At 37.5% G+C, this 27,704-nt stretch overlaps 1 protein-coding gene across 8 annotated transcripts in view; it reads right to left on the bottom strand.

Moving 5' to 3' along the window:
* The window catches only part of LMNTD1 (lamin tail domain containing 1), a 443,253-nt gene that overhangs the window by 369,815 nt on the left and 45,734 nt on the right, over nt 1–27,704 (bottom strand). Inside the window, exon 2 of one of the 8 annotated variants that reach the window (XM_053894899.1) lies at nt 6,799–6,949. The exons of the other annotated variants lie outside the window; for them this stretch is intronic. The gene's annotated coding sequence lies outside the window, so the exon portion shown is untranslated. The remainder of the gene's footprint in view (nt 1–6,798; nt 6,950–27,704) is intronic. 8 annotated transcript variants of the gene reach the window in all.

Genomic DNA, 27,704 nt, shown 5'->3' with positions numbered 1-27,704 from the left:
GAAGGTGGGGAGGGAAGGGAGGGAGTGAAAAATGAACTTATTCACTTTTTTGAGAAAGACATGAACTTTTTGTCAAAAATATTTCAGTAACTGAAATTCCATTAATGTTTCTAGAAAACTAAAACGTTCTTTTTCTCTTTTTGCTCAATTATTGTCTCCCCACTCTGAATCTAACCTCTTCCTTCAGACTTCATCGATTAGTGTTTTCCTTCACTGTGATATTTGTCATCTGTACTTAGGGCTTTTGATTCTTCTTGCCTAAACTTCAACAGTTGCATACTGCCTGGTCCAACCCCCTAACCTCCACTACCCACTCTCTGCCTCCCAAGTGCTTAGGCCACCTCTAGCACAGCTACTATTACATCTCTCTCTTGCCCCCCAAAAATCATAAAGTCCAAATATGCCTAGCAGATAAGCCCTTCTATCGTTTGGCCTCAACCTGTGCTTCCAACTAACCTTAAATCTCGGCTCTTTGCTTCTTAATAACAAACCTTAACATTTTGATGGCAAACAAGCAGTAATGCCTACTAAGTCCCAGTCATAGGCACCTGTCTTGCTATCAGGAGAGTTGTAAAGGAAGCAGTAGAAGCAGTCCCTCCCCAGACAAACTCACAGCCTAATGAAGGCAAAATTAACTCCAGCAACAAACTTAGAGTTATAATGAAGATGCACTTGCACTTACTCAGATGATACTTTCTACAGAAGATCTGAGGAAGGGCAGAAACTACAACATATAAAGCACTTGTGAGGCAACATTAGGATCATATATACGTGAGAACTGAGTATAGGTAATACTGTTCATTAAGCTTTGTACTAAAACTGATGGGAGAAACTTCCAAATACATCTTTATTCACTTACAATCCTCTTTTATTCTGATCCACTCAAGATGACACAAATTTACCCTCTTCTTTAAGGAATAGATGTGAGTTGGCAAGAAATATAAGATTCTGATCATACTGGACCAGGTTATTGCTGCTATGAAGTTAGCCTTCATTTTCCAAGTAGGCTTTCAAAATAATGGAGACGGGTGGCAGTGAGTGGCTAGCCCATCAAGCCAACATCTCTTGATCCTTGAAAGAACTCACTCACCAAAGGCCTTGTCAGATATGTTATCTAACTAGTGGATCAAGGAAATTTACTTTCATGAACACAAACAGGCATTTTTCACAATCACGATTATTTACAGATGCAAATGCTGTGTAAAATATAGTGCCTAAACTCAGCGGTGATTTAACACTATTTCCATAATGAATGTTCAAAAGAATTAATCAAAGACCCTCCTACTGAACATGTAATAGCTTTTAATAATCTAAGGGCTTCTTCAATTATTTGAATTAAAATAAAAATTGAGGATTAAAAACTACAGGATTCTCCATAGAGTTCACAACAAACCACCAAAGAATATACTCAAAGCAAACAAATTTCATTGGTGTAAACAAGACATTATATCTGATCCAAACAGTTGTAATTCAAGAACGAAAATACATGAATTCGTTCAGGATTCAAATATAGATATATGCCTGTAACATAAAGAAATTGATTATTGGTTTGACTTGTTCTTCAATGATTATGCAATAGGAAACTCCTGTGCCAATATAACTTACCCTATCCACTAAATATTAGAGTCTTCCATTTTGGAGCTAAAGCAAGAAAAAAAAAATGCTTTCTTTTTGTTTGTTTGAATTTTACATAACCCTAAACTACTTCAAAAGATTTTTTAATTTAAAAATATGTTTAAAAATTTTAAATTGTTGTCATATAGATTAAAAAAATAGTTGTTTGAACCAAAGTCAAACTCACTGTGTGTGTGTAAACACAATCATTATCTCACCACATGATTTTTAATTTTTTTTTAATTAGGTATTTTCTACCCTTGTAATGTGAGTATATTTAACAAGCTACCAAAGAAAACTATTCTTACAGCTCAAATAGATTGCAATAGTATTGAATGAATTTCATCCCTCTAAACTCTTCTGAAGAGAATGTGCAAGCATGTGGTTTTATTTACAGTTTCCCCTTCCTGCACCCATAGATCACTATGACTTAAAAGCATGGGTTCATGTTTTTTTCTGGAAGTTTCTACACATTACAAAGAGTAGCAGAGAAAACACACCAATAACGTTGCTATGGTTTTAGTGGCCATTTCTTGAGCCACTGATCACATTCTACTTGATGTCGCTATTGTGTTTAAACCCAGGCAGGTTGTGTCTTGTTCATGTTTCTATCCTCCTCAGTGCCTCACTATGCACATTGTAGATGCTGATTAAATATTTGCTAAGTGACTGCCCAAATAAATGAATAACTAATAACTGCAGTTGTACTTCTATTCAGAAGAGAAAACTGGAACAAACCTACCTGTATGCCTTTACTGGATGAAATGAAAAACTGTATTCTAATGGAAGTAATCTGGATTTCACTATGACTCATCAACGTCCTTCTCAGTTTTAACTTTACTCTCAAAATCACAAATTGAAAAGAGAAAAGTATAAGTGTGCCTCTGAAATTTCTTAGAAGTTTTTTATTATTCTGATGAAGAATAAATGACTGACACAGTTTGGGGTGTTTTCAGAATTGAAGGTCTTGGGGAGGATTGTTTTATCATTGAAATGCATTCTCTAATTCCTTCTTTACACACACACACACACACACATGCACACACACATACACACAAGTACACACCAATAAGATGTCACATCTTAAGAAATTTTGGAGTACCTCCTAATTTAAGCCTGACCCTTAAATATTGGTGATCCCTAGGGTTTTGTCTTTGGTCCATTTCTTTACTTACTCTTCATGTTCTCACTGAATGATGATGTTCACTTCCATGGTTTTAACTTCCACCTATATGCTTAGAACTTCTAAATCATTCTAACACTGACCTTGTCTTAAACTTCAAATTCCTATATCCATCTGCTTAATAACATCTATACCTGGATACTTCTTACTTTCCTAAATTCAAAACTTCAAAACCACATCTCCTCACTCTCTAACTCACACTAACAAAATTGGCTAAACCTTTTCTCTCAATTATTAGCATTTCTGTCTGTTTAGTCATAAGAAAACAAAAACCTAGAGTTTTATTCTAGACCTGGTGTCGGAAAACTACATTCCATGTACATATTTTCATAACTAAAGTTTTATTGGAACACAGCAACACCCATTCATTTATATGTGTTGATGGCTGCCCTTCTACTACAATGGCACAGTGGAGTGAGGCAGAGGCCATATGGCCCACAAAGCCTAAAATATTTGCTATTTGGCCCTTTATTTAAAGAAGTTTGCTGGCTCCTATCTTAGATCATTCCCTCTCTCAGAAGGCAAAAGCTACCTATTTTTTCTTCCTATATATTTCTCAAATTCATTCCTACCACCTCTCAAACTTAGGCTCTCAAATGGATGATTGCAACAATCTCCCAACCCCCATCACTCACCTACTACCAGAATGATACATCTAAAACACACATTTCATTGTTATACTGTTGTGGAAAACTCTTCACAGGTCTCTAACATTCTTGCACATCTTGTGAGCAGAGGCATTGAAAGCTTTTATTCCAGATTATCTTTTCAAGAATATTTGTATGGCAAACATCCTTAGAAAATATAGTGTCTCCCTCTAGGAGAGAACAGATTTTTTTGCTGTACACAGTATAATAAAAATAATCTCTTCCCCCAGGGAAAGATTGGGCAAGTTTGCATACATCTTCCTTATAAAATATTGGGGAATTCTGAGCTTTGGGTCTCTTGGCTGTGATGCAAAACCACTGTTGCACAATATCCACCTGGGCCCATCTTCCTGTTGCCCCCATGGAAGGAAAACCATATGAATTTGAACCTCACCCTGTCATGAGTAACAAAATCCTTTGTCTCTGACCCAGGAGTCTTGTGTCCAAGCATTTATGAAACTCTAACAGCCTAACTTGTTAGCTTGCAAAGTGATTAAAATCTCAAACCCTTCACAGTCTGTAACATTCAGCCCCTCTCTATTTCTCTCCAATACCTATAGACTGAAGTCCAAGTGCCTTAGCCCTCAGTACTCTGAGTGGATCTGTCCCTCTACCATCCTTCTCCTCATAGTAGTTACTCATGGTCCACAGCTGATCATAGTTCTCCAATTAGCACATCCTATTCTGTATCTTCCCATCCTTCTCACCTTGTCCCTTCTGCTTGAATTGCCTGCTAGTCTCCCCAACCAGAGTTCTTCTTTTCCCCTTTCTCACCTCAGACTTTTTTTAGCCTGAAACCTCCTTTTCATACCATAAACACAGTGCAGGCATTATCCCCATTTGACAGCATCCATTCCTAGGTTAAATTCAGATTCCTTCTTGTGGGTTTCCAGAGCACCCTGAGAACTACTCAATCAGCCCTTACCATATTTGTGGAAGTGTCCATCTGTGTGTCTGTCTCACCCGTAAGACCCAGAGTTACTTGAATAAAGAGACAGTATCTTCTTCATCTTGGTATCCCCAGCACCTCATTTGATGCTAGTACCTGTGAATGCTCAGTAAATATTTGTTGAACTGGTAAGAACTGAAATAAACTAAACTGATTTTATTAACTCTAATGCCCTTACTTCTCACTCAAAGAAAAAAAAATAATCCTTTTCATTTGTATTCTTAAACTGGGAAAATTGGTTTCCTGCTTCTTTTTTAAATGCTATTCTCCTTTTTAGAATATGACTCATTAAGACTTAAGTCCTTCCAGGAGAGGTAAGAATTTAATAAAACATTCTATAGAGGTTTGATATTTCTCTAAATCTAGTTTTATTCCCCAAACCATATTGGATTAGTCAAATGATTCTTGATATAAGTAACTGAAAAGAAAAGCAGCCCAATTCTTTAACACTAAGCACTTGAGGATTGTACTGAATAATGCCAGAGAATATAGGCCATGTGAATAGACTCAGCATTGCCTGAGTACTCTGTCTCCTGGGAAAACCCCCTGATTAGGGCACTGAATTATCAGCTCTAAAGGAAGTGTTTTCTAGTCTTTAGTTAACCAGGTGAGACAATGTGTCACACTGGTGCAGGAGGTGGGAAGGATGTCATCATTCTATTGTTCAGGACCATCTCGCATAAAGTGTGTGGTGAGAAATTCATCTTTTGGAAAGCACACAGAGCACTCTGACACCAGGCCTTTTAGAACATCCCCAAGCACTTAAAAGTTTACAAATGGTGGAGACTGCTTACCATTCCCTTGATTGCCCTGGGGAAGGATTTATGCTTTTAAAAACTGAAGAAGAAAGGAAAAGAAAAAAGAAGAGTGGGGAGGAGAAGAAACCATTGTTAGCATCCTAGGTTTTTAAAGGCTTCCTTATACGGTTCTCACTGATGCACATAAAATAATTCCAGGCAATGTAGTTTCTCACCTAGAGGCTAGTATTGATATATTGAGGCTTCCAGATAATTCTTACAAACCCAAATGAACCCATCCATCCACAATGCGGTAGGTAGACTAAACACTCACCGCACCATGCATTCCAATTAAGGAATTCTGTATCTAATGAAACTTGGCTAAAATATCTTTGAATATTTTATTGGGTACAGTATTTACACACTCTAGGGAAAAATCTTTTCTTACAGCTTCCCACTGACTTTTCTGAATAATATAATCGCTGGTCCCTGTGAACCTAGATTAAGAAATTTAACCTGACAATTCAATCAGTCCTACAACTGCTGTCATTAAAATACTAATTCTTTAAAAATTTGGTGGTAGAGGGGCGCCGGGTGGCTCACTTGGTTAAACACCTAACTTTGGCTCAGGTCATGATCTCACGGTTCATGAGTTGGAGCCCCACATCAGGCTCTCTGTTGATGCAGAGCCTGCTTCAGATCCTCTGTTTCCCTCTCTCTCTACCCTCCCCTGCTCTCTCTCTCTCCCAAAAATAAAAAATAAAAATAAAATAAATAAAAACGTGGTGGTGGAAAAGGGACATGGTCTGCCTTCACCTCAAGCTACATTACAAAACCAAAAATATGCCCCCTCCCTAGTTAAAAGGCAGGGCTCTAGCCTAAGTATAAATCCATATTGCATCAGGACAACCCTTCACAACAACTAGCTTGTCCTTTTCTGAATCCTTTGCTTACTACCAATGGTAAGTGTAATGCATCAAATTACTTAAATATAATCCACCAAAGTATTAATGAATTAATGACCTAAGACATATATATTTTGACTTCATATAAGTGGGAATGATTTCAGGATTTGAAATATCTTGTTGAAACATTTGGCTATAAAAATAACAGATATATTTAGTATAAGAACCTATTTCTTATCATCTTACTAATACTTTGATATTGGAGAAAAAGTCTGAAAATTCCTAGTCTTTTTTGCTTTCTTATAAAATCTATGGTTAGTATGTCTTTCTTAAGACAGCAGGAAAAAAAACTTTAAATAAGCTATGGCAAAATTAAGTTTATTGTTTATTTTAAAAGACATCGGTAGTGACATTTACATATATGCAAGATGTTTTTGTCTATTTCCTAAAATAAAAATTTTATGAAAGAAAAAGTTCAGGATTTTGAGAACTAATCAATGCACTTAAAATGCTAAGCATAACAGATGCTCGGTAGGGAAATATGTTCAAAATAGCTAGAAAGTAGCTCTCCAATAATGTTGACAATGCAAGATTATTGCAATATTTGCAAAAGAGAATTGCAACAAAAGAAGACCTGCGTATTTAATTCATTAGCTTTAATTTCTCCCTGAATATCAAGGGATTAAATTCATTTGCATCAGGCTTTGGTGTTAATCCGAAGAATTTATTAGCTCCTCTCCAGCATTGTTTTAACAGTACTTACTGTTTTCTTTCTAGATGTTCTGAGATTTTAACCTCGTAGGTTCCAGGAAGTTTCAGCAGAATATCAAGGTAAAATCACCATTCTTTCAGGCTTGGACTCCTGGGGCAGCTACAGCCAGGTTTGTTGTGGGTTGTCCCAGGCAGCAGCTGTGCTGTTACAAGGGAATGTTCTCCATTTAACTGGGCATGGTCTACTGCATTAGTTATATGAGTAAATAACAGGCAAGGGTGTATTGTATGAAAGTTTGTGCTTGACTGGCTCAAGTATGTTTATTATAATAGATTTTAAAATATTCAGATGACAAATGCTTACAAAAGCATGGTGGTAATTATAAAATCTATGGTCTATTGTGCCGATCACTACTTATCTTCCTGACTACCATCTTTGTTCTAAGAAGGATGACCATTTTAAGATAAAAGTTCCAGGTCTGTAGGATGCATGATGTGAAAAATTGTTTTCATGATTGTTTATCAATTCTACTCTCTTAGAGACACTAATTTTCTGACTCATCACAGCTTTTTATTTTTCCCTTTAAAAGAGTTCTACCATATTGTACATTAAGCTTTCATTATGTTGATGTTTTTCACAGTTTTATTTTACATTTAACTTCCTATCATTGTTGTATCCTTGAGTTGTTGGTTTGCATGACAGCATTTACTCCAGTACAGATAAGAAGCACATGCATTTCAGCACTCCTGAGAAGTAAGGTTTTAATGACAATGGTAATTCTAAAGCAAGGATTTCAAAACTTACAAATGACCTAATGACACTAGAAAAATATTCTATTTATAGCCCATGCTGCATATATAACAATTTGGTATTTATTTCTCTTTCTTATGACAAGGAAATGAGCCCCTTGTTTATTATAAGAAAAACAGTAGCTGTCTATAATTAAAGACCATATTTCTTGATTCAAACCTGAACATCGAAATTGATAACTCTTAAATAAAAAATTCCAGCTACTGCCTACCCTTTAAAAAAATTTCTTCACATAAGTGGCATGATTTAAGATTGGCTCATTCCTGTCCAGTTTGCTTGCAATATTCAAAAGCAGCAATAATATTTGCTTTCTTAATGCAAAGGACTGCGTCCAGGTATTGTCCTCAAAATCATCAAATCTGTTTATGCAGATTTATCTGTCTAGGTTCTTGCCTCTAAATGCATTTGAATCAGAGCTACTCATAGTACTGACATATTTTATGTTTGCAGATTAGATTACTCTGCTGTGCTGTTAAAAATTCATCTTCAGTAAAATGAGATAGGATGATTTCTAATCTTTTATGTTCAAACTTTCTATGTTGTTGAATTCTCCAAGGAAATGGGAATCATTTCCTATGGTAGTATTTTTTATGGTTTACAAGCCTCAAAATGTGGAGTTCTTTCTTAATCATTTCTGCAGTAATGACTGAGGCCTTTTGCTGTCATTTACATAGGAAATGTAGTTGGTATTGGGACCCAAGAGAGCACAAGTTGAGACAAGTACAAACAAATTGAAAGAGAAATACTAGCAATGTCCTAAGAAGCAGAAACTGTCTAATTCTCTGTTATTAAATTAAAAGTGATATGAACTAATGAAAGCAGCAAATCTAGGTGCAACGTGAATATGGGATTAAAAACATACAAAGGGGAAAATAAGAAGTCCTTCCATCAAGGTTGCAATATGATGAGATATCACCATTTTCAGAAGCTGAACTTCCAAAGAAACACAGTCCCACTGGTGTTTTCACAGAAAGTTGTTTTGGGAAAGAAGGAAAAAGAAAACTGTCAATATTCTAGCAATAACTGAGGTTCCTGTGTTATGTACACAGGAGATTCAACTGAACAGGAGGATGAATGAGAGAATAGAGGTTTTCATATCTATATATACATACATTAGCTTAAAAAATTAACAGATTCACTATCTAGTTTTTTGTATTATTTTCATAGTTTTATTATAAATATAAATACATATGAGATATATTCTCCCAGATGTACACCAAATTCTTCGTGGTGACAACTTCTGGGAAATGACATTGTGGAGTGAGAAATGGTGGAGAACCTCCACTTTTTAATTTGTAGAATTCAGTATTATTTTTTTCTGTGCATGTATTTTATGCAGTAAAATGTATATCTCTTTCCTTTGAAATTCATAAATAGAAGCTATCATATATCCTGGAGTTAAAAAACAAAAACAAACCTATCCTGGCCATCCATACTAAGAATTAATTTGTGCTGAGCTAAACCCTTGTGACAAGTTTAATAACTAAGACTTCTCAACTTTAGTTATTTAGTGGCTATTTTCTCTAGAACAAATTATTTTAAAGTGAAATTCCAACGTAATATGGGCAGGCAGTATATTGTTTCTAATGTTACTGCCCTTTTTTATTAATAAAAATGCAGCCCAGCATTAAACTTAATCACTGCCTGCCAGGGGATACATAATCACAATACAGGATTTACCAATTTCCCCAAGAGCTTGATATAGGCAGGCTGGCTCAGGGATTTCTTTCACTTGCCATGTTTGCATTTCCTGTAGGATACAAGTGATAGAAAATACACATATGTGACACAGAGTCTAAAGGACTCACAGTTCATAATATTCCGGTTATAGGGTGAGCCAGAGATTAAGCTGCTGTAAGCAGTGGCTTCTATTTTGACACTCCCTCCTAAATCCTGTCACCTCTCAAAAATAATCATCACGTCTTCTGTTTTGATGCCAGCCATAGCCCTGGTCATTTCATATACATCTCATATAAACTATATCTAAAATGTAATTCACTGGACTCTCATCCTTTGTGAAATGTTGCAGGTAGGATTTTCCAGGAAATAGATTCTAAAACAGAAGTTTGCACACAGGATGTTACAGGATGTGTTCATGGGGGTCAACATCTATACAAATGTGAAGGAAGTCAGATTGCACAGAGAAAGCAATTGGGCTGCATGGGAGTTCCAACAGAGGCTCATTCAATCTTATGGTGACCTCTGCAACTAGAATGGCCATGTAAAATTGTCCCAAGTTAGAGCAAGGTTAGACATTAGTCTCCTGAGTAGACTAGGCTTTAGATGCAGGCTGGGGCAGTACATTGGGAAAAATGGCTCTTTTCAGCCCAGCACTGTCACCAGAGAAGGGATACTCAGCTGTAAGAAGTCTGCCATCATACTCCCAACAGCTGGAGGAGTTAGTGCTTCCATCCAGAAGGGTGGAGCTGAGCAATGCTCCACAGGGGCCAGCACGTTAAATATACCAACCTCTTTCTAAAAGAGCAGTTGGCACTTACCAGAATAAATCATTTAACTGAGACTCTTCTGTTTGGTTCATTTGTACATTCTTTTTTTCTTTTTAATGTTTGTTTATTTTTGAGAGAGAGAGAGAATGTGAGCGGGGGAGGGCAGATAGAGAGAGGACACAGAATCTGAAGCAGGATCCAGGCTCTGAGCTGTCAGCACAGAGCTAGATGAGGGGCTCGAACTCACGAACTACAAGATCATGACCTGAGACAAAGTTGGATGCTTAACCAACTGAGCCACCCAGACATCCCCTTTTGTACACTCTTAATATGGACCATACATAAATATCCTCTAGTTTATTTATTCATTAATTCATTCAGTTTGTTTCAATCTAATAACTAGGTGTTGAGTACCTACAATATGCCAAGTATTTCTTAGCTCTGGTGATACAGAAATGGATATGGCATAGTTCAGAAGAATGATCGTCATGTTATAAAATATTTATTGAATTTTTACCACGTGCCAGGTTCTGTGAATTTCATTTAATTCTCTAACAACCTTGTAAATTACATTCTATTTTTATCCCCATTTTTCAGTTGGGAGGACTCATGATTAGGGGGGTTTAGTAATTGTTCCAAGGTCATTCTGCTAATATGGTTTGGAAGAGGGTTTAAACCGCAATAGAACAACTTTAGAACTGGAGCTCCTAACCACCAAGCCTGGAAAGTTGGAGAAAACATCCTGAAGGATGTAATACTGAGAGCAATTTGGGTGATGATTAGGATTATCAAGGTTAAACTGCATTCTCGGCAGAGAGCTACCACTAACAAAACAAAGAAGTGAAGTGGAACCACAAGCAGTCCAAGATTACTAGAGCATAAAAGTGCAAGGCAGGGAGTGGCAGGAGGTGAAATGGAGGTGGAGATAAGGGCCAGGTCACAGTGAGCCTACTATGCCATGCTAAAGCTTAATCCTGAAGGACAGGAAACCATCCAAGGGTTTAAAATAAGGAAAAAGAAAGTATAGAATTTGTGCCTCAAAAGATTTCTCGCTTTGGTGGAGGATTCAGGGTGCAGTGACATGCTGAAGACATGTGAATTAGTTGTGGAGGAACTGGCTGGACAGTTGGATATTTGAACCTGAAGTGCAGATGAGGGTGAGGGCTAGATATAGTTTAGTGACTTATCAGAATGTGAGTAGTAATTAAAACCATAGGGTTAATATGATATTATGGAAGTTTTCTACATTGAGTGTTGAAAATAAGAACAGGAGACTGAGTACCAAATCTTATGGAAGGGTAAGCAGAGAAGAGTTTACAAAGGGCTGGAGACAGGGGAAGTGCCCAGTATCAGTGAGAGAGAGACAGCAAGAAACTTACAAGAGCTTTGCAATGAAAAGAATAGTCCCCAGTGCCAAAGGCATAGGATAAATCAGATAATTTTAGTGCTGGAAAGTGCTATTGGGGTTTGGCAATATGTGAGCCATTGGTGACTTTGCCAAGAGCACCTCTTGGAAGTGAAGAGGGTAGGAGCCTTATTGCCCTGAGTTGGCAAGGTGAATGGGAAATAAAAGGGTGGAACTTAACGTGGTGTTGATAATTCATTCAATAAGGTAGAAAGGAAATGAACACAAAATGGGGACCCAATGTCAGAGGGACATTGGTTTAAAAAAAATCCCTACACTCAGAGAAATACAAATCAAAACCACAATGAGATACCACTTCATACCTGGCACAATAGCTAAAATTAACAACAAGTGTTAGTGATGATGCAGAAAAATTGTTAGTGGGAATGCAAACTGGTGCAGTCACTCTGGAAAACAGTATGGAGTTTCCTCAAAAAGTTAAAAATATAGCTACCTTAGATCCAGCGATTGCACTACTAGGTATTTACCTAAAGGATACAAATATACAGATTTGAATGGGTACATGTACCTCAATGCTTGTAGCAGCATTAACAATACCAAAGTACAGAAAGAGCCCAAATGTCTACCGACTGATGAATGCATAAAGAAGATATAGTATACATACACAATGGAATATTATTTGGCCATCAAAAGAAATGAAATCTTGCCATTTTCAATGAATTAGATGGAGCTAGAGTGCATTATGCTAGGCAAAATAAGTCAGGCAGGGAAGAAAAATACCATATAATTTCAGTCTTATGTGGAATTTAAGAAACAAAACAGATGAACATATGGGAAGGGGGAATAAAGAGAGAGGGAAACAAACCATAAGAGACTCTTTATGATAGAGAACAAATTGAGGGTTGCTGGAGGGGAGTTGGGTGGGGGGAATGGGCTAAATGGGTGATGGGCATTACGGAGGACACTTGTGTTGAACACTGGGTGTTATATGTAAGTGATGAATCACTAAATTCTACTCCTGAAAACAATATTATACAATATGTTAAGTAGCCAGAATTTAAGTAAAAATTTGAAAAAAATAAAAATAATCAATCAATCAATCCCTAGACAACTAATATATGTCAGATGCTAGGAAGACAGAAATGACTGAGATCTCGTCCCTCCCTTCAAGGGATTCATAATTTAGTTCAGGAGATAGAAACACAAACAGCTACAGTAAAATGTGATGACAGTGGAAACAGCAGTATGATAAGAGAACAGCAGGAAGAGGCAAAAGACCCTAAATTTGCTTAGACTTCAAGGAAGTAAGTGAATTAGCCGAAGATCAACAGATGATCAGCAGAAAATTGAACAGCTGTGGAACAGCATGGAGGAGGAGTGTAAAAGACGGGCATCATTTATTGAAATGAATGTTCAGTGTAGATGAGTGCAAGACACTGGTGGAAGCAAGAGATGATGCTAGAAAGGTAAAACTGAGTTCAAATCACAACACACTTTGTTTACCACATTAAAGAGTTGGGCTTATTCTGCTAAGCGATTGAGGAGCTTACTGAAGAGCTTTAAGCAGACCAAGTAATATGAAATATTGTTTTAAAAGCAGGTAAGAGAGAAGAGGGTGGCTTTGGAGGAAGCAACTCAAGAGTTAGGAAGACCAGTTATGAGACCACCGTCATTTATGATGAGGGAGTGACTAATATAGCAAGGATGGTAATGAAGAGGAGGGACAGATTTGAAAAAAAAAAAAAAAAAGAAATAGAATTAATAGAATATGATTATGCTGATTTGGGGCAGGAGAAGGAAAGGAACAACAAAAAGATCATTCCAGATTTCTGAATTGGTGGCTGGATAGATGTCACTAGAATTAACTGAAACAGGGATGCCTATGTCACCCATTGGGTGGCTCAGTCAGATGAGCAAGTAACTCTTGATTTCAGCTCAGGTCATGATATTACAGTCATTGGATAGAGCCCTACATCAGGTTCTGTGCTGAAAGCTCAGAGCCTGCTTGGGATTCTCTCTCTCCCTCTCACTCTGCCCCTCCTCCCCTCACATGCACATTCTCTCTATATATATCAAAAGAACACAAATAAACATTTGTTTTAGACCCTCGAGAAAGTTAGGATAGAAGGAACACACTTAAACATCATAAAAGCCATTTATGAAAAGCCCACAGCTAATATCATCCTCAATGGGGAAAAACTGAGAGCTTTCACCCTGAGAGCAGGAACACAACAGGGATATCCACTCTCACCGCTGTTGTTTAACACAGTGTTGGAAGTGCTAGCATCAGCAATCAGACAACAGAAGGAAATCAAAGGCATCAAAATTGGCAAAGATGAAGTCAAGCTTTCACTTTTTGCAGATGACATGACACTATACATGGAAAACCCGATAGACTCCACCAAAAGTCTGCTAGAACTGATACATGAATTCAGCAAAGTCACAGGATACAAAATCAAAGTACAGAAATCGGTTGCATTTTTATACACCAATAATGAAGCAACAGAAAGACAAATAAAGAAACTGATCCCATTCACAATTGCACCAAGAATCATAAAATACCTCAGAATAAACCTAACCAAAGATGTAAAAGATTTGTATGCTGAAAACTATAGAAAGCTTATGAAGGAAATTGAAGAAGATACAAAGAAATAGAAAAATATTCCATGATCATGGATTGGAAGAATAAATATTGTTAAAATGTCAATACTACCCAAAGCAAGCTACACATTCAATGCAATCCCAATCAAAATTGCACCAGCATTCTTCTTGAAACTAGAACAAGCAATCCTAAAATTTGTATGGAACCACAAAAGATCCCAAATAGCCAAAGTAATACTGAAGAAGAAAACCAAGTGGGAGGCATCACAATCCCAGACTTTAGCCTCTACCACAAAGCTATAATCATCAAAGCAGTATGGCATTGGCACAAAAACAGACACATAGACCAATGGAATAGAACAGAGACTCCAGAATTGGGCCCACAAATGTATGGCCAACTATTCTTTGACAAAGCTGGAAAACTGACAGTCTCTTTAACAAATGGTGCTGGGATAACTGGACAGCAACATGCAGAAGAATGAAACTAGGCCACGTTCTTACACCATGCACAAAAATAAACTTAAAATGGATGAAGGAACTGAATATGAGACAGGAAACCATCAAAACCCTAGAAGAGAAAGCAGGAAAAAACCTCTCTGACCTCAGCTGCAGCAATTTCTTACTTGTCACATCTCCAAAGGCAAGGGAATTAAAAGCAAAAATGAACTATTGGGACCTCATGAAGATAAAAAGCTTCTGCACTGCAAAGGAAACAGTCAACAATACTAAAAGGCAACTGACAGAATGGGAAAAGATATTTGCAAATGACATATTGGATAAAGGGCTAGTATCCAAAATCTATAAAGAACTCATCAAACTCCATACCCAAAAAAACAAATAATCCAGTGAAGAAATGGGCAGAAGACATGAATAGACACTTTTCTAAAGAAGACATTCAGATGGCCAACAGGCACATGAAAAGATGCTCAACGTCACTCCTCATCAGGGAAATACAAATCAAAACCACACTCAGATACCACATCACGCTGGTCAGAGTGGCTAAAATGAACATATCAGCAGACTATAGATGCTGGAGAGGAGGTGGAGAAACAGGAATCCTCTTGCACTGCTGGTGGGAATGCAAACTGGTGCAGCTGCTCTGGAAAACAGTGTAGAGGTTCCTCAAAAAATTAAAAATAGATCTATCCTATGATCCAGCAATAGCACTGCTAGGAATTTACCCAAGGGATATAGGAGTGCTGGTGCATAGGGGCACTTGTACCCCAATGTTTATACCAGCTCTTCCAACACAGCCAAATTATGGAAAGAGCCTAAATGTCCATCAACTGATGAATGGATAAAGAAATTGTGGTTTATATACACAATGGAATACTACTTGGCTAAAGAAGATGTGGTTTGGAGGGGGTAGTCAAGATGGTGGAACAGCATGAAAGCTTTTTGTGTGTCTTGCATCCATGAAACACAGCCAGACCAACATTAAACCATCCTTCACACCTAGAAAACTGATTGGAGGATTAACACAACAATCTGCACAACCTGAACGACAGAATTCAACAGGTATGCAGCGCAGAGAGGTGAACTTGGGGAGTGAGAAGCCGCAGCAGACAGGGAGCTGCTTTTGCAGGTGGAGAGAGGACAGAGACAGGGGCGGGAGGAGAATACGGGAAAAGCACCCCTCCCCAAAAGCAGCTGGAGAGAAAGTGGAAAATTGGAAACAGCCACAGGAGCTAAACTAAAAAGGGAGAAAGGAGAAAGGAGAGGGTTTAAACTCCATTAAGACTGTAAACAAGGGGAGAGCAAAGGCTGCAACCCCACAGCTCAATACCTGGTGGTGCTCTGGTGGGAAGGGTGAATCCCCAGGAGCAGAGTGGGGTCCGGGAGGTTCTCAGGCCACACGGGGAAAGGGAAAAGCAGTTCCACTGCTGGAAGGACATTTGGTAGAGACTATTGAAGCCACCTGGTCCCAGCAGACCCCAGAAAATGGCCACATTCACTGGTGCTGGAACAAGGTCGTTAAGGGTGAAGCCTGGTGCCAGACATGTGTTGTGATTTTCCATAATTCCTGAAACGCTGCTGCTACCCTATCTCACAAACTTTTTCTGGGGCAGGCTGGCACCTGGCCGCAGTCTTGAGGCACTGGCAGCAGCAGGGTCCATCAAGCATTCCTGGGGGCATCCAACATTCAGCCACTGCTCGGTGAGACCCTCCTGCAGAGGGGAGGAATGCGTCAAAGCCCCAGTCTTTCAGAAGTAAGGGAACGGGGAAAACAGATGCATCTGAGACAAAACTAGGGAGACAGGTACTGCCTGGGGCTTGGTAACGGACAGTGAAAAAGCGGGGAGTGTTTGAAAGCTGAAGACAGAGGACAGGTGCGTGATTGCTGATTGGGGAGAACAGAGTTCTGATACTAGAGACTAGGTAGCTGGTGATGCCATTTTCACCACTCCCGCGCATGTGCATATGCACCTACAAGCACCACAACACTCCATCCCAGTAGGCTAGCAGTGCCATATAGTGGAGAACAGAGCGGTTACACTGAGCCCCACCCAACTGGGCCAACCTCCCTCTTCAAGAACACAAGTCTCACCACCTGCTTAGTTCCTAGACTATAAAGCACTTCATAGTCTGATTTCTAGGGGAAAACGAAGTAATTTCAGTCCTATTTTAATCTGTTAGCAGGTCCATCTATTCAATTTTCTTTTTTTTTCTCTTTTTCATTTCTTTTCTTTTTCTTGAATACAGAAAGAGAAAAAAATCATTTTTATTTTCAATTTTTATTAAAAGTATTTTTCTTTAATTTTTTTCTACTATATTCTTTAATTTTGTGTAAATTTTTTCAAATTCTATTTTACTGTCATCATTTCATTTTAGTCTACTTCAGTGTATTTATTTTTTTCAAATTCTGAAACGATTTCCATTTTTTTATTCCCCCTTTTTTTCTCTAATCTGTCAAACCACTTTCAACACCCAGACCAAAACATACCTAGGATCTAGCATAATTTATTCAATTTTGTGTGTGTGTTTTTCATTTTTTCATTTTAATATTTTTTAATTTTAATTTTTTTAATTTTAATTTTTCTACATTAATTCACTTTCTCCTTTCAAAATGACAAAATGAAGGAAGTCACCCCAAAAGAAAGAGCACGAAGAAACGACAGCTAGGGATTTAACCAACACCAATACAATCAAGATGTCTGACCCAGAATTTAGAATCACGATAATAAGAATACCAGCTGGAGTTGAAAATAGACTAGAATCCCTTTCTGTGGAGATAAAAGAACTAAAAACTAGTCAGGATGAAATAAAAAATACTATAACTGAGTTGCAATCATGGATGGATGCCAAGGCGGCAAGGATGAATGAGGCAGAACAGAGAATCAGTGATATAAAGGACAAAATTATGGAGAATAATGAAGCAGAAAAAAAGAAGGACATTAAGGCAAAAGAGCACAATTTGAGAGTTAGAGACATCAGTGACTCATTAAAAATGAACAACATCAGAATCATAGAGGTCCCAGAAGAGGAAGAGAAATAGGGTAGAAGGGTTATGTGAGCAAATCATAGAGAAGACTTTCCTAACCTGGGAAAAGACACAGACATCAAAATCCAGGAAGCAGAGGACCCCCATTAGATTCAACAAAAACCAACCATCAACAAGGCACATCATAGTCAAATTCACAAAATACTCAGGAAAGGAGAGAATCATGAAAGCAGCAAGGGAAAAAAAGTCCCTAACTTACAAGGGAAGACGGATCAGGTTGGAGCAGACCTATCCGCAGAAACTTGGCAGGCCAGAAAGGAGTGGCAGGATATATTCAATATGCTGAATCAGAAAAATATGCAGCCAAGAATTCTTTATCCAGCAAGGCTATCATTCAAGTTAGAAGGAGAGATAAAAAGTTTCCCAGACAAACAAAAATTAAAGGAGTTTGTGACCACTAAACCAGCCCTGCAAGAAATTTTAAGGGACTCTCTGAAGGGAGAAAAGATGAACATATAAATAAACAAACAAATAAATAAATAAATAAATACCAAAAGCAACAAAGATTAGAAAGGACCAGAGAACACCACCAGAAACTCCAGTTCTACAAGCATCATAATGGCAATAAATTCCTATCTTTCAATACACACTCTAAACGTCAACGGACTCAATGTTCCAATTAAAGACATAGGGTAATAGAATGGATAAGAAAACAAGATCCATCTATATGCTGTTTACAAGAGACCCACTTTAGACCTAAAGGCACCTTCAGATTGAAACTAAGGGGATGGAGAACCATCTATCATGCCAATGGTCAACAGAAGAAAGCTGGAGTACTTATATCAGACAATCTAGACTTTAAGACTGTATCAAGAGATGAAGAAGGGCATTATGTCATAATCAAAGGGTCTACCCACCAAGAAGTCCTAATAATTGTAAACATTTATGCACCAAATGTGGTAGAACCCAAATACATAATCAATTAATCACAAATATAGAGAAACTGATTGATAGTAATACCATAATAGTAGGAGACTTCAACACCACACTCACAACAATGGATAGATCATCTAATCAAAAAATCAACAAGGAAACAATGACTTTGAATGACACACTGGACCAGAAGGAGTTAACAGATATATTCAGAACATTTCATCCTAAAGCAGCAGAATATACATTCTTCTCCAGTGTACATGGAATGTTCTCCAGAATAGACCGTATGCTGGGACATAAATCAGCCCTCAACAAGTACAAAAAGATCAAGATCATACCGTGCATATTTTCAGACCACAACACTAAGAAACTCGAAATGAACCACAAGAAAAAATTTGGAAACGTAACAAATACTTGGAGACTGAAGAATATGCTACCAAAGAATGAATGGGCTAACCAAGAAGTTAAAGAGGAAATTTAAAAGTACATGGAAGCCAATGAAAATGATAACACCACAACCCAAAACCTCTGGGACACAGCAAAGGCGGTCATAAGAGGAAAGTATATAGCAATCCAGGCCTTCCTAAAGAGGGAAGAAAGATCTCAGATACACAACCTACCTTTATGCCTTAAGGAGCTGGAAAAAGAACAGCAAATAAAACCCTAAACCAGCAGAAGACAGGAAATCATAAAGATTAGAGCAGAAATTAATGCTATCAAAACCAAAAAAACAGTAGGACAGATTACTGAAACCAGAAAGAAGCTGGTTCTTTGAAAGAATTAACAAAATTGATAAACCACTAGCCAGTTTGATCAAAAATAAAAAGGAAAGAACCCAAATAAATAAAATCAAGAATGAAAGAGGAAAGATCACAACCAACACAGCAGAAATAAAAGCAATAATAAGAGAATATTATGAGCAATTACATGCCAATAAAACGGGCAATGTGGAAGAAATGGACAAATTCCTAGAAATATACACACTACCAAACCTGAAACAGGAAGAAATAGAAAATTTGAACAGACCCATAACCAGTAAGGAAATCGAATTAGTAATCAAAAATCTCTCAAAAAACAAGAGTCCAGGGCCAGATGGCTTTCCAGGGGAATTCTACCAAACATTTAAGGAAGAGTTAACACCTATTCTCTTGAAGCTGTTCCAAAAAGTAGAAATGGAAGGAAAACTTCCAAACTCTTCCTATGAAACCAGCATTACCTTGATTCCAAAACCAGAGACCCCACTAAAAAGGAGACCAATTTCCCTGATGAACATGGATGCAAAAATCCTCAACAAGATATTAGCCAACTGGATCCAACAAGACATTAAAAACATTATTCACCACGACCAAGTGGGATTTATACCTGGGATGCAGGGCTGGTTCAATATTCTCAAAACAATTAATGTGATTCATCACATCAATAAAAGAAAGGACAAGAATCATATGATCCTCTCAATAGATGCAGAGAGCATTTGACAAAATACAGCATCCATTCTTGATAAAAACCCTCAAGAAAGTAGGGATAGAAGGAGCATACCTTGAGATCATAAAAGCAATATATGAACGACCCAACGCTAATATCATCCTCATCGGGGAAAAACTGAGAGCTTTCTCCCTAAGGTCAGGAATAAGGCAGGGATGTCCACTCTCACCACTGTTATTCAACATAATATTGGAAGTCTTAGCCTCTGCAATCAGACAACACAAAGAAATAAAAGGCATTGAACTCGGCCAGGAGGAGGTCAAACTTTCACTCTTTGCAGAGGACATGATACTTTATATGGAAAACCCTAAAGGTTCCACACACACACACACACAAAAGCTGCTAGAACTGATTCATGAATTCAGAAGTTTCAGGATATAAAATCAACATACAGAAATCGGTTGCATTCCTATACACCAATAATGAAGCAACAGAAAGAGAAATCAAGGAATCAATCCCATTTACAATTACACCAAAACCCATAAAATACGTAGGAATGAATCTAACCAAAGAGGTGAAAAATCTATACACTGAAAACTATAGAAAGCTTATAAAAGAAATTGAAGAAGACACAAAAAAATGGAAAAAGATTCCATGCTCATGGATTAGAAGAACAGATATTGTTAAAATGTCAATACTACCCAAAGCAATCTACATATTCAATGCAATCCCTATCAAAATAACACCAGCATTCTTCACAGAGCTAGAACAAATAATCCTAAAATTTGTATGGAACCAGAAAAGACCCTGAAGAGCCAAAGCAATCTTGAAAAGGAAAACCAAAGCAGGAGGCATCACAATTCCGGACTTCAAGCTATACCACAAGGCTGTAATCATCAAGACAGTATGGTACTAGCACAAAAACAGACACTCAGATCAATGGAACAGAATAGAGAACCCAGAAATGGACCTACAAACGTATGGCCAACTAATCTTTGACAAAGCAAAAGAATACCCAATGGAATAAAGACAGTCTCTTCAGCAAGTGGTGCTGGGAAAACTGGACAGCGACATGCAGAAGAATGAACCTGGACCACTTTCTTACACTATACACAAAAAGAAACTCAAAATGGATGAAAGACCTCAATGTAAGACAGGAAGCCATCAAAATCCTTGAGGATAAAGCAGGCAAAAACCTCTTTGATCTTGGCCGCAGCAACTTCTTACTCAACATGTCTCCAGAGGCAAGGGAAACGAGCAAAAATGAACTATCGGGACCTCATCAAAATAAAAACTTCTGCACAGTGAAGGAATCAATCAGCAAAACTAAAAGGCAACTGATAGAGTGGGAGAAGATATTTGCAAATTACATATCATATAAAGGGTTAGTATCCAAAATCTATAAAGAACTTATCAAACTCAACACCCAACAAATAATCCAGTGAAGAAATGGGCAAAAGACATGAATAGACACTTCTCCAAAGAAGACGTCCAGATGGCCAACCGACACATGAAAACATGCTCAACATCACTCATCATCTGGGAAATACAAATCAAAACCACAATGAGATACCAACTCACACCTGTCAGAATAGGTAACATGAATAACTCAGGCAACAACAGATGTTGGCGATGATGCAGAGAAAGAGGATCTCTTTTGCATTGTTGGTGGGAATGCAAGCTGGTGCAGCCACTCTGGAAAATAGTATGGAGGTTCCTCAAAAGACTAAAAATAGAAATACCCTACGACCCAGCAATTGCACTACTAGGTATTTATCCAAGGAATACAGGTATGCTGTTTCGAAGGGACACATGCCCCCAATGTTTATAGCTGCACTATCAAAAATAGCCAAAGTATGGAAAGAGCCCAAATGTCCATCGATGGATGAATGGATAAAGAAGAAGTGGTATATATATACAATGGAGTATTTCTTGGCAATCAAAAAGAATGAAATCTTGCCATTTGCAACTATGTGGATGGAATTGGAGGTTATTATGCTAAGTGTAATTAATCAGTCAGAGAAAGGCAAATATCATATGACTTCACTCCTATAAGGACTTTAAGAGAAAAATAGATGAACATAAGGGAAGGGAAACAAAAATAATATAAAAACAGGGAGGGGGACAAAACATAAGAGACATAAATATGGAGAACAAACAGAGGGTTACTGGAGGGGTTGTGGGAGAGGGAATGGGGTAAATGGGTAAGGGGCACTAAGGAATCTACTCCTGAAATCATTGTTGCACTATATGCTAATTCGGATGTGAATTATAAAAAAATAAAATAAATAAAACAAAAGAAAAGAAAAGAAAAAAGAAAAGAAAAGATGTGGTTATACATACAATGGAATACTACTTTGCATTGAGAAAGAATGATATCTGGCCATTTGTAGCAACCTGGATGGAACTGGAGGGTATTATGCTAAGTGAAATAAGTCAGGCAGAGAAAGACAGATACCATATGTTTTCACTCATATGTTGATGCTGAGAAACTTAACAGAAGACCAGGAGGGAGTGGAAGGGGAAAAAGGTTACAGAGAGGGAAGGAGGCAAACCAAAAGAGACTCTTAAATACTGAGAACAAACTGAGGGTTGATGGGGAGTGGGGGAGAGGGGAAAGTGGGTGATGGGCATTAAGGAGGGCACCTGTTGGGATGAGCACTGTGTGTTTTACGGAAACCAATTTGACAACAAATTATATATAAAAAAACACATTTGTTTTAAAAAAGAATTAACTGAAGCATAGAAACTATAACAATGTTCTAAAGGTTATCAAATATAATGAGTTTGATCCTGAGATGCCCATGTGCCATCCAAGAGCACAAACATCCAAATACCCAGCACAATGAATGTGTAGAGCGAGAGGATGGGTGGAATTTGGAAATACAAATTCAATGGATGGTAGTTAAATCAGGATAATGAACAGAGAAAGAAGAGAAGGGCCTGAGGACAGCACCCTGGAAAATACACATGTAAGGGGCTATATAAAGGGGAAATATTTGGAACAGCCATTTTTGGAAATAAGTGGGAGAAAAGGCCAGGGAAAAGTATTGAGATTATTATTATTTCTTAATTTTTTTAAATGTTTATTTATTTTTAGAGAGAGAGGCAGAGCACGAGCAGAGGAGGGAGAGAGAGAGAGACAGGGAGACATAGAATCCGAAGCAGGCTCCAGGCTCTGAGCTGTCAGCACAGAGCCCGATGTGGGGCTCAAACCCCTGAACTGTGAGATCATGACCTGAGCCAAAGTTGGACACCCAACAGACTAAGCCATCCAGGTGCCCCACGTATTGAGATCATTAAACGGCATTGAGCTTGGCCTGAAATGGAAAATTTACTTCTGTAGGGGTTCTATCCATAGGGCTGTATGAATTTACATAGCAATTTTAGGCAACCCAAAAGAATAGGTGAATTGACCATAGTAGGAAGTTTTCTGGGCATATAAGTCAGAGGGAAGCAATGTCAAAAGATTTGAAGGCACACATTTTTTCTGTTGTAAAAACAATAAAAGTACATTTTGGGAAATAGGAAAAATCTTCACATTTCCTCCATCTACACAGCTCATGTCTTGATTAGCTTATTGCCTTCTATATGATGTACATAATTGCAACCATGGTTTACATATAATCACCTATACTTTTATTTTCTTTCTTTCTTTTTTAATGTTTATTTATTTTTGAGAGAGAGAGCACAAAGAGGGGAGGGGCAAAGCAAGGGGGACAGAGGATCCGAAGCGAGCTCTGTGCTGACAGCAGTGAGTCTGATGTGGGGATCTAACTCACGAACCTGAACTACAAGATCATGACCTGAGCCAAAGTTGGAAGCCCAACCAGGTGAGACATACAGGTCCCGCTATCCTTTCATTTTAATTAAATATTAAAATATAAGCATTTTCCATGTTGTAGAATAACTATTATAATTAATCAATGGGTTCATAATAAGTGATTCAAATAACAATTTTGGAATACTCTGGATCACAGATCAAGATCCTCATTTTTGTGAAACTAAAGAGGAGGATTGCAAAACATCAGCTAAATTACCAGGAATAAAGAGGGAAATGACTCATTTTTGTCTTACTGTTAGACACCCAGGGTATTCTGATTTCTCTTGTTTTGATGGTGCAACCATCACTCTTCCCTTTTGCCAACTGCATTCCTCAACCATTTGAAATTGGGAATATTAACATAAGTTTGTTCAGTGTACAGATCAAGGTCTGTAAGTGCAAGAGTTATATTAGATGGCTCTTCCTCCACCCTCAGAACCAGGCCTTCTTTTTACAAGTGTATTGAGAAGATACTCGATATATTCTTATCCTAAATACAAGATAAGAAAGTTATAAAATTTCATTTGTTCTCATTTCTCTACCCTCTTGTTTTCTCCTTGTTGGAAAAGATTGGTTTTTAAGTCTGTTGAAAGACTAGATGATTTAGTGCAGTAAGAATTTATTTTACCTTTTTGCTGAACCCCTGAAGTCTTCCCTGGCAAGCATGGATCCAAAGACACATGAAGAAAAATTTTCATTGTTCAAATTAGAATTAAAGATGTGCTAAAATTGTCAAAAATCAAAATACATACTAAGAATCTTGAGCCTGTATTTATGATGGTGAGTACTGTGTTAATGGGTCTTTAGAAACATGGTCTTGGATCTATCATCTAGAGTATCCCCAAATTGAAAGTAATTATAACTGTAATTACATAAAATTTGTATTATATAAAAGCTATGTTACAACATCAAAACTGCTTCCATTATAATGCTAAATTATACTGTTAAATTAAAATAATCAATGATCATATGTAAACTATGGTTGCAATTATGTACATCATGTGGAAGGCAATACACCAATTCAGACATGAGTTGTGTAGATGGTGGGAATATGAGGATTCTCCACCTCTATTTTCCAAAATGTAGTTGTACTGCTTTTACAATGAAAAGAAAATTCGTCTATGCTTGGCACAACTAGGAAATATGTAAAGCACATTCAATAGATATGATCCTGTACCATGAGAGTTTATAAGTCTTTTCTACTCTAATGACCTTCAGATCTGCTCTACTTCGAAAATCAAGCCCTGAACCCTGTCACTCACTGTCTGGAACAGCTAAGACTCTGAAATCTTAAATCCTGTATTCCATCCTCAGACCACAGTGGCCTGTCTTTCTAGCTTTTTCATGTCTTTACCACGATACCAGCTTCTCAACATCATTGAGACCTCTAGCTCTCTCAGTCTCACTTTATTACCATTTCTCCTCCCTTCACCTTGCCAGATCCTTGACTCTTCAATTCCATCCTGGATGACTGATACTCTTTTCATATTCTTTTGTCTAAATTCCAAGGTATATATATTTTCCCCCACAGATGCATTATACTGGAAAAACATCTAATCTTACAGGTCTGAACCCCAATCAGGAGGCAACTTTGACCACTACATAGGCAGACATTGGTAACTACCTCCTCCATATCCTTCTTCTTTACTAGAATCTGATTTTCTTTTGCATACTATATGCATAGCCTAAGATTACTCTCTTAAAAATAGAGCTAACTCTTTTTAGATGTAAATGAGATATACTCAGTAGTCATCTGCATAGGTGTTCCAGAAAGCTCTTTAAAGGAAGCTGACTCTTTTGGAAGATGTGCTCCTTTGGGCCTTTCTCATTTTTTCCCTCTTCATGCCTTTAACCTGAGATATAATGGCTGGAGCTTCAGCAGAAGTTTTACAACCATGAGGAAACCTGCATGCTAGGGATAGTGGAACAGAAACCTAGAAGGAGCTTGGGCACATTTTATTGTATAATTATGTATAATTATTGTATTGTATAATTATGTGTTGTATAATTATGTATTGTATAATTATAACATGGACTTTTTTACATGAAAGAAAATAAACCTCTATTTTTTGAAGTCATTACTATCAGGTAATTGTTACTAACTTGGCAATTCCTAATAAATACACTTTCATTCATTCACTCATTACCATGTATTTGCTGCCTGCTTATTTTAACATCAACCTTATGTTAGAATTTAGGTAACAACAGAAAAAATATAAGAATAGTTTTATAGTAAAAATATATCTCTATTTCATCTATTTAAGGAAAGATGGATATATCTTAAAAATTAAGATTAACTTCATGGCAATATAGGATATATAATGTATAGTATATACATTAAAAATGTAGGCAATAAGTACTGAGGATTTTCAAAGATGGCAGAGGTGATCTGTGAGCTGCAGTGGTTGAGAAAGAAAGTGATGAGACTTGAGTTGAACCCCCACCCCCCCCCAAAAAAGGATGGGGATTGGGTTAAAGCATTTCTCCTCATGCTACAAGAAAAATTATGAGCAATGGATCAGAAAGGAAAGTAAAAACCATAAATTCAGGAGGTACTAAAGACCAGTGGCTGGCTGGACTGATTCTGCTGTGAGTCCTTAAGTAAGATAGTCAGCCTCTCTCTCTGTTCTGGAACTTTCCCTCCTTCAAAAACACCACATATTTATAGCAGGCTTGGGGATTGTTGGTTGAACTCTGTACAACACTCTCAGTGGCACAGGAGTTTTATGATAGTAGAATATTGACCTTTCCTCATAAGGTTATAAGAATATAAGAATAACAAATTATGTGGGATTAATATTTCATAGCCCTTCGTCTTCATGTCTTAAATGGTCAGCCAATGCCTATGGTGCTTGTGCTGAATGAAATAACTCTTCGTGGTGTACTTTATCAGGTCCTCCCTGATGTGGTAGGAACTGCCTGTGGCTTCATTTTTCTCAGTGAGTGTGCCTTACTGTTTTTGTCCTGTTGTGCTGTATTGGCTAATGTATCATGTTGTCACCAAAGGTTTCGTTGTAATACTTTACCAAATGTCATAACCAGAATACATTCCTCTTCCTATAATCACAGTTCAGAAAGCTACACTGGCAATTCAGTCCCTTAAGTTACCTATAGGCAGTATTCAACCATCTATGCACCACTGATATAAGAAAATCACTCAGTGCAGTAAAAACCAATACATTTCTATTTCCCCATTTTCTCCCCAGTACAGATCCTAACATGCCTCTAAGCCTCCAGCTAACTGACCCTTCTCCTCTGTACTTTCTTTTCTCATGAATCAGTTCCTGTTTCTCCAAGTCTTTAATGATATTAAATGGTGTTTCTCAGATTTCTTCTACAGTCATTTAGTATTTCAGCATAAAGCTAATCTTTCAGTAATTCAATGCTTTGACTAAAGGCCTTACCCTGCACAAACACTCTTAACTTGTTTTTATTTTGACCAACAGATTTCATTTTCTAAAGCCTGGTGCTGTTTAAGAAAAAAAAAATATCACAAGATGTCTTCTGGGCATGTGAGAGACCAAACTTATAGAACGTGGGAGAAAGGATGGTGGGAGGCTTTTGGGAGATGGGAGAGAACAGATCTTTATCCATTCCCGTTCCAAGATGAGGACTGATGTCCTCACACTTATTTGTTTCTGCTCCAGACCTGGGAGCACATAGCAAAGATTAGGGTTCTTCTTTAAATGGAAGCCAGTAAAGGCAACCATTTTCACCATGAGAACAATCATTTAGGCAATGGCATTCGCTTCACATGGCCCCTATCAAAAACAAGCATGAAGAGTCTTAAGTCCATAGATAAGTTTACCAGCTTCAATGTTAAGTATAAAGGGAAAATCCTATAAATGATATTTAAAGGCAAACCTTTTTTATTTTGGACTACTACAATATGCAATTGTACACTGCATATTCCCACTCAAGATCTTAAAACAAATGAAAAGTTAACTATTATATGGTAATCAAAGCCCATAACAGCTGTGAGAGAAAATTCTCCACTTTCTACCAGGAAGATTAGAGGCTGTTTCTAACAAGGCAAAAACCAGTTATTAATGTTTTTGAGTTAAATAAAGACTTTGTGTTATTGGGGATGTGTTAGCAATTAACTCTTGCATC

Source organism: Panthera pardus, unplaced genomic scaffold (genome assembly GCF_024362965.1).
Source record: "Panthera pardus isolate Hobbes unplaced genomic scaffold, ASM2436296v1 HiC_scaffold_6, whole genome shotgun sequence".
Classification (NCBI taxonomy): Eukaryota; Metazoa; Chordata; class Mammalia; order Carnivora; family Felidae; genus Panthera; species Panthera pardus.
The sequence above is the reverse complement of the archived record's forward strand: the minus strand, read 5'-3'. Positions and strand labels throughout refer to the sequence as shown.